The following is a 7,512-nucleotide window of genomic DNA, read 5'->3' as shown; positions in this document are numbered from 1 at the left end:
GCACAGGTTCTCTTGGCATTGTCTCATATTCTCTCTGTGGTGGCTGCCGTGATGGCTGTCTATACTCTTGGCAGGAGTACCGTGGATTCCCTTGGTAGCATGGAGAATCTCTTCTTTCAAATTGCGGGTTGTAGGATAGTGGCATCAAGCCATAGAAAGGATCCCCTCTATTTTCTGGACATCCTCTTCTGAAATGACCTGGTTGGTTACAACGGTGACAGATTGGTTCCCTTAGTCTTAAACTCGGTCCTCTGAACTTTTGTGGAGGACCCATCCATTGTGGGGGTGAGTTGTATAGTTGTTGTGGGTATCCTGGGGAATATAGCAACTGTTCTTGCTGATTATCTGCAGGTTGATAGACTGCTAGAGCAACTGGAGCAGGAGCAAGAACAGGAGTCAGTGTAGGTGCTAGAGTAGGCTCTGGAGCAGGCCTTGGAGCAGGCCTTGGTACAGCATCCAATTGTTTCTCTATAGCTTTAGCAATGAGGAGTACCTTTCGCGGGGACATGTCCACATATTCTGAGATTTCCTCTCTGAGTGCCCTAACAAATGAAGTGACTAGCAGATACTGTTGGATGCTCTGACCTTCATCGAACCCTTGATCCTTGAACAGAGTATGGATTCTGGTGTAAAATTTTTCGACATTCTCCCCTGATTCTTGAGTACAGTCTGATGCACTGGTAGATGAGTCTGTGAGCCGCTCCTTGGCCCATTGCTGAAGTTGTTGACAAAAAGCTCCTCCTGATTGGTAAGTCTCCTTGTCTGTCACTTGGCTGTCATTCAGAGCTACTTGAATCATTGGCCAGAAGGCATCTCCCGCTCTAATGCTAGTGATTTCATGAAGATCTTTCCAAATGGCTGAATAAGTTTGTTGAATTTGTCTGATTCTTCTGTAGAACGCCATAGGGTGTCTGTCTGGTCAGGTAGTTGACTAGTCACTTGATTAACTTGTGAGGGTGTGAATGGCACATATCTATTATGGTGATCTGGCACTGGAGATTCTGACTGAGAAGATGTTGAGGGAGATACTGGCAACACAGCAACAGGAGGTGGGCTTGTTTGTCTAGAAAATAGTTCATTTGGGTTATCTTCTGAGGTCATCTGGCGGCTGAGTGGGTCTGATCTAGCTGTGGCACTTTCCACAGCTCGGGTGAGAATTTGACATTTATGATAGTCATTGCTGATTAGTCTTATCTCCTCCAAAGTAGTTAGTCCTCTATACTCCCGTATAGCTTGGACTATCGCTTGGGCACAGGCTTGCATAGGAAATCCATACATTCCAGAACTTATAGCAGGAAGAAAAATGGAAGTAAGGTTCCTTGTTCCAGCATAGTTCAGAATATTGTTGATTGTAGCTCTGAGTTGTGACACACACTGATCATGATGATCTTCATCATACACTGGACCTACTGCATGAATGATAAGCCTGCATGATAATCTCCCTGGTCTGGTGGCTACCAGGTCTGTTGCCTCGACCGGTCCTAAAGAATGTACAATGGTGTTACAGTCTTCTTGAATAGCATTACCTCCGGCTTGCACAATAGTCTTAGCCACTCCTCCCCTATGTTGTAATCTAGGGTTTGCTGCATTAACTATAGCATCCACCCTCTGTGTTACCAGATCCCCCAGACCTGCTGTTAGTACCGTTGATGACTTCAAAATCATTCTTTCTGTCCATGGTTTCCACACCTGTGGGTATTCTTCATCTGAAATGGTGGCACCGGAATCCTTCCGATCCGGAGAGAATTCTGATATTGGTGTACGAAATGTCACACCAGCCGGTTTACCTTCTGGATTGCTTATTGGTGTGGACGCTGATAGTGGTGGTGGTGGTGGTGCTGCTGCCGCCTCTTCATCCCACAGCTCCACCGGTTCAATAGTATTTCTCCTTCGGTTAAGGACCTGCCGGAACTCCGGACTATTGAATAGAGTTTTGGCACTAGGCAAATGAGGATAGAGAGGGACATAGTCTTTTGTGACATAGTACGCACCATCCGGAGTGACAACCAGACACACTGGTATAGGAGTAAATGTTGCGGTTGATGTTCCGGGTGTTTTGTGTATTGTTGCCTGTATTTCGGGTGCGCCAAGATCGCCGCCACCGGAAGGAAGCACACTACAGGAAGGGTGCGTGCCACGGGGAAGGAGCACTCCCACTGACATCTGGTCAGAGGCTGGAGGTGATGCAATGGGTGTAGTAACATGGCCACTGCAGGAAGGGTTGGAACTTTGACCGGACATAGGTATAACAGATGAGGATGGTGCACTAGGAGTGGCTTGGGTAGTAGTGAGGGGTGGGCCTCCTGGACGGGGCACATGACATGCCACACAATAATCTGCTGACAATGGATTCTGCTCGCCACAATTAGAACACACCCAACAATTCATTACGCCGCCATTATAGGGTGGTGGCGGAGACATCTCTCTAACATAGAAATAACCAGTTATGTTCCCTTTGTTATCCCTATCCTCAGTTTCTACAAACCCTTCTTTCAATAAACTCAGCGCAACCGTTTTCCACATGTATGCACTTTGCAACAACCCATTCTCTTCCTGTTTTGACCCTGTTTTCACAAATTGCTGCATTCAACATCTCGTACTGTAATCTACCCCCCGGGTACAACCCACACAATGACATTACTTTTTTGGTTTTCTCTACATGTTTCCTTCCTTCTCTTTTAGCAACTATAGCTTTGGGGTTCTGTCGCTCCTAATAGAGCGACCCCTTAAACACAAACAATGCCTTTAGTTTTTCCATGATTTTGGCTCCAGGCATGCCGTCTCCTTAGACTTATGATCAGACCAGGCAGCTGATACACAAGTAGAATTGTAACAGGTCCCTACACTCCCTACCAAGCACACCCCGCACACCCGCGTCCTAGTGATGTCTTAATATGCGGCTTAACGATGCAGTTGGCTCCCCGCTTATTCCACGTCTTAATAGAGGATTGGTTGACCCCGCATGCCCGCGCCCTAATGGCGTCTTAATACATGACTTATCAGCAATGTCACTCCCTGCGTACCCACGTTATAAACAAAGAAATTTTACTAAATTCTCAAGTGTATACTTGTACGCCCCGCGTACAAAGATCGTTCTAATGGGACGGAACACCTCAGAAACCACAGAGCAGCAGTTAGCCAGGAGCGACTACACAAAGCGGGGACCCAACCAGTCGCACGGGCCATCCCTAAGGGCCAATCTAGACACCACAAACTCACCGGATACTGCTCAAAATACTAATAAGCACTACAAATTCATTAATCCCTTTGCAACCCTGGGATTTTCCATTTTTGCATTTTTGTTTTTTGCTCCCCTTGTTCCCAGAGCCATAGCGTTTTTATTTTTTGGTCAAAATGGCCGTGTGAGGGCTTATTTTTTGCAGGACGAGTTGTACTTTTCAACGCCATTACTAGTTTTACCATATCATGTACGGGAAAATGGGAAAAAAAATTCCAAGTGCGGTGAAATTGCAAATAAAAGTGCAATACCACAGATGTTTTTTTTTTTTACGATGTTCACTGAATGCTAAAACTGACCTGCCATTATTATTCTCCAGGTCATTACGAGTTAGTAGACACCAAACATGTATAGGTTCTTTTTTATTAAAGTGGTGAAAAAAAATTCCAAAGTTTGGTGAAAAAAAAAAAATAAAGCGCCATTTTCTAAGACCTGTAGCGTCTCCATTTTTAGTGTTCTGGGGCCCGGTGAGCTTATTTTTTGTGCACCGAGATGAAGTTTTTATTGATACCATTTTGGGGTAGATCCGATGTTTTGATCGCCCGTTATTGCATTTTATTGCAATGTTGCGGCGACCAAAAAATGTAATTCTGGCGTTTAGAATTTTTTCTCGTTACGCCATTTACCGATCAGATTAATTCTTTTTTGTATTGATAGATCTGGCGATTCTGAACGCGGCGATACCAAATATGTGTATGTAGGTTTTTTTTTATTATTTTATTTTGAATGGGGCGTAAGGGGGGTGATTTAAACTTTTATATTTTTTTAATTTTTTTAATATTTTTAAAACATTTTTTTTTCACTTTTTGCTTGCTTCTATAGTCTCCATAGGACACTAGAAGCAGCACTTGTCTGATCGCCTCTGCTACATACAGATGATCAGCAGATCACCTGTATGTAGCAGAAATGGTCCTGTGCTTTGAGCGCCGACCGCTAGGTGGCGCTCATAGCGACCAGCTCATGACAACCACTGGAGTCTGCTGCAGACCCAGGGTTGTCGTGATCACTCATCGGCGACCCGCGATGACGGGGTAAGTGACGCGCTTCCGGCGCGGAGCTGTTAAATGCCGCTGTCAGAGATTGACAGTGGCATTTAACATGTTAACAGCCGCGGGTGGATCGCGATTCCACCCGCGGCTGTTGCGGGCACATGTCAGCTGTAATAATCAGCTGACATGTGCCCGATTCAATGCGGGCTCAGCGCCGGAGCCCTCACTGAACCGGGGGATTACAGCCTGTGTGTACTAATATGGCACAGGCTGTAAAGTGGTTAAATCTGCAGACTTACCATATTCTGTGATGAGAGTTGATCTGGCTCTCGCTTTGAGAAGTCCCGGCTTGTCTGCAGGTGGTTCGGTGATGGGCACCCCAAGACCTAGAGTCCCCTCGAGTGTGATCCAAGTCATGGCACCATTTGTGGAGGTTTCACCAATTTAAGATACACTAAGTAACTACTCTCCGCCAAATTAAAGATGTCCGAGTGCATGCAAAGAAACTAATCAACCAAATTTGCTTATTTGGTCGAAAAACTTCACTCAGAGACTGAACCATGCAAAATGGCATACTTTATTATGTAGACATGGGGTTATATAGTATTCTACTCCTAGGTGGGATTAGTAAAATTCATTGCTCTTTCTGTTAACTTGGCACACTGCAATTTGCTCATCCATGTATCTCTTGGCCTCAGTAACGCCTTAGGAATTCTGATGGGAAGGGTGAAGTCGTCTCTCAGCGCCATGTTTGCCAACTTGAAATGAATCTCTCTGTTATCAGCCATGCACATGCATATGTCATTCCCAGGAAATCATTTAGTTGTTCATGCCTACAATAAGAACAGAAACTGTTAGTTATACTGTATATTCATTAACTATTAACATAATCCATGTGCATATACACATTTGCATACATACATACATACATACATACACATAGATTATTCCATCATCTCTATATTAATTCAAACTGATTAGGTAATCTATTAAAAGAAACTAATTGATTTTCTATAATATATATATTTTACCTTGACATATTATGAAGTGAATCGCACTGTATTTCATCCTAAAAGAAGTAAAATCAAATATAAAAATATTTGATGTATAAATATCAAATATATTTTACAATATATGAACCAATTAGTAGTCAGTGGTGCTGGTATACAAAAGAAAAAGAACACATCTACACATTTTCTTGCGTAGTATATACAGTATAAATATATGAAGTTTTGTGATATGTTTTATTAGGGAAAGTGGAATATTCCTAACCTTTGAGCAGCCTTAAACCTAGCGCTGCCAGGGGTTTGTAGACATTCTGCATCTATGATAGCTAGGACAATTTTCAGACTTTTGATGTGTACAAATAAAACCTAAATTACTAAATAATAAAATGATAATAACCCCCAATGCATACAGTTAGGTTTAGAAACATTTGGACAGTGACACAAGTTTTTACATTTTAGCTGTTGACCAAACCATATTCAAGATATAGTTATATAATCAATATGAGCTTAAAGTGCAGACTCTCAGCTTTAATTTAAGAGTATTCACATCCCAATTGGAGTAAGGGTTTAGGAATTACAGCTCTTTAATATGTAGCTGCCTCTTTTTAAAGGGATCAAAAGTAATTGGACAATTATATCAAACGCTCCCTAATAGGCAGCATGGACTTTTCCCTCATTAATCCATCATCAATTAAAATGTCTGGAGCTGATTCCAGGTGCGGCATTTACATTTGAAAACTGTTGCTGTGAACTCAAAACATGATGTCAAAGGAGCTCTAAATAGAAGAGAAACTGATAATCATTTGGCTGAAAAAAAAGAAGAAACCCATCAGAGAGATAGCAGAAATGAACGGTGTGGCCAATCAACAGTTGGGTACATTCTGCAAAAAGAGAGCACACTGGTGACCTTGGGAACTCAAGAAGGCCTGGATGTCAACGGAAGACAACAGTGGTGGATGATCGCACAATCCTTCAAACTCCCACTCTACAGGAAGTAGGTGTCTGAGTATCTTAGTCTACCATAAAGAGAAGACTTCATGAGTCAAATATATAGGGTTCACTATAAAGTCCAAACCATTAATCAGCCTTAAAAATAGACAGGCCAGATTAGACTTTGCCAAAAAACATCTGAAGAAGCCAACCCAGTTCTGGAAAATAATTCTTTGAACAGATGAAACTAAGACCAACCTGTACCAGAATGATGGGAAGAAGAAAGAATGAAGAAAGCTTAACACGGCTCATCATCCAAAGCACACCACATCCTCTCTAACACATGGTGGAGGCAGTGTGATTGCATGGGCATGCATGACTTCCAATGGAACTGGGTCACTCGTGTTTATTGATGATGTGACTGAAGACAGAAGCAGCCGAATGAATTCTGAAGTGTACAGGGCGATACTTTCTGCTCAGATTCAACCAAATGCAGCAAGGATGATTGGATGGCGCTTCACAGTACAGTTGGACAATGACCCAAAACATATAGCGAAAGCAATCCAGGAGTTTTTTATGGGAAGGAAGTGAAATATTCTTCAATTTTATTAAGACAAAATTTAAGGCAGAAAGACCCACAAACAAGCAACAACTCAAGTCAGCTGCAGTAAAGAGCTAACAAAGCATCACAAAGGAAGAAACCCAGCATTTGGTAACGCTTCAGGCAGTCGTTGCCGGCTAAGGATTCTCTACAAGGTATTAAAATTTAACATTTTATTTATGGTAAAGATAATTTGTCCAATTACTTTTGAGCCCCTGAAATGAGGAGGCTTTGTAGAGAAATGGTTGCAATGGTTTCACAGGATATTTTTGTTCAACTCATTTAAATAAAAATATATGGAAAATTCTGAAGGGTTCTTCTTGCAATTTTGTGTAAAAGTGAAATTACTTGTAAAAAAAAAATACATAAATACATAAAAATTTATATTAGTGGCTAGAAATGTGACACAAACAGAAAATTAGATAAGCCATACCTATTTAAAGTGTAATTCTGAAGTTGTGTCCGTCAGCAGCACAGCTCCACAATCTCTTTCATTTTCTTGGGGTTAAGCTAAAAAGACAAGGGGACACCAAGCGCGTTTATCAAATATACAAGTTAAAAGATGATGGAGATAAGTAACTGCTCATCTTTTGGGGTTCACAATAAACTGACACTCGGATCAAATTCTAAGTTAGAGCCGAGTGTCTTTACCATAATCGTCCCATTCTCTCGGAAGAGAGAATCATCGCTTGTGTGAGTGAGCTCTAAAGCTGAGAATCGCCAATGTAGTCGCGAGCCAGCCTGAGA

At 42.1% G+C, this 7,512-nt stretch overlaps 1 long non-coding RNA gene across 1 annotated transcript; it reads right to left on the bottom strand.

The window, feature by feature from the left end:
• Positions 1-4,881: 4,881 nt before the first annotated feature.
• Positions 4,882-7,275, bottom strand: LOC141258380 (uncharacterized). Its single transcript, XR_012318312.1, has 3 exons — positions 7,199-7,275; positions 5,259-5,296; positions 4,882-5,060 (listed from the first exon to the last, which is right to left on the bottom strand). It is a non-coding gene; the product is annotated as an uncharacterized lncRNA (long non-coding RNA).
• Between the last annotated feature and the right edge of the window lie 237 nt (positions 7,276-7,512).

Source organism: Phyllobates terribilis, unplaced genomic scaffold (genome assembly GCF_046119375.1).
Source record: "Phyllobates terribilis strain yellow unplaced genomic scaffold, ASM4611937v1 Scaffold_3__8_contigs__length_932513732, whole genome shotgun sequence".
NCBI lineage: Eukaryota > Metazoa > Chordata > Amphibia > Anura > Dendrobatidae > Phyllobates > Phyllobates terribilis.
The sequence above is the reverse complement of the archived record's forward strand: the minus strand, read 5'-3'. Positions and strand labels throughout refer to the sequence as shown.